This window comes from Octodon degus, unplaced genomic scaffold (assembly GCF_000260255.1).
Source record: "Octodon degus isolate 3935 unplaced genomic scaffold, OctDeg1.0 scaffold00026, whole genome shotgun sequence".
Lineage (NCBI taxonomy): Eukaryota > Metazoa > Chordata > Mammalia > Rodentia > Octodontidae > Octodon > Octodon degus.
This window is the reverse complement of record NW_004524602.1, coordinates 8,508,133-8,508,669: the sequence shown is the minus strand read 5'-3', so window position 1 is coordinate 8,508,669 and position 537 is coordinate 8,508,133.

Sequence of the window (537 nt, the reverse complement as noted above, 5' to 3'; positions counted from 1 at the left end):
CCTTCCTTCCTTCCTTCCTTCCTTCCTTCCTTCCTTCTTTTCTCTTTTTCTTTCTTGTGGTGCTGAGGATGAACCCGGAGCCTTACACACACCAGGTGTACCACTGACCAGCACCACTAATCCTCTTCTGTTTCCCCACTTCCCTAGTAACTGACAACTGCATGGCTTCCGTGAGACTACAGCACCTGTATCCTCTTGGCTGTGGCTCAGCTGTCTGTCACGATCACTAGCTGTGAGGCCCACAGCAAGAGACAGATGCTGACAAAAGCAGCACAGGCCTTGACACACAGAGTCTGCACACGAGGGGAGGTAGAGCCTGCCAGCAAGGAGAAGAGTACAGGGACATTGAACATGGGGCTGAAGACTGAAATTTGAGTTCTTTGGTTTTGTTGTTGTTGTTTTGACCTGTGGTAGTGGAGATTGAACCCAGGGTCTTCACTTTGAGCTATAACCCCAGCCCTTTTTTTATGAGACAAATTCTTTTTTTTTTTTTTTTTTTTTTTTTGGTGGAACTGGGGATTGAACTCAGGTCCTTGC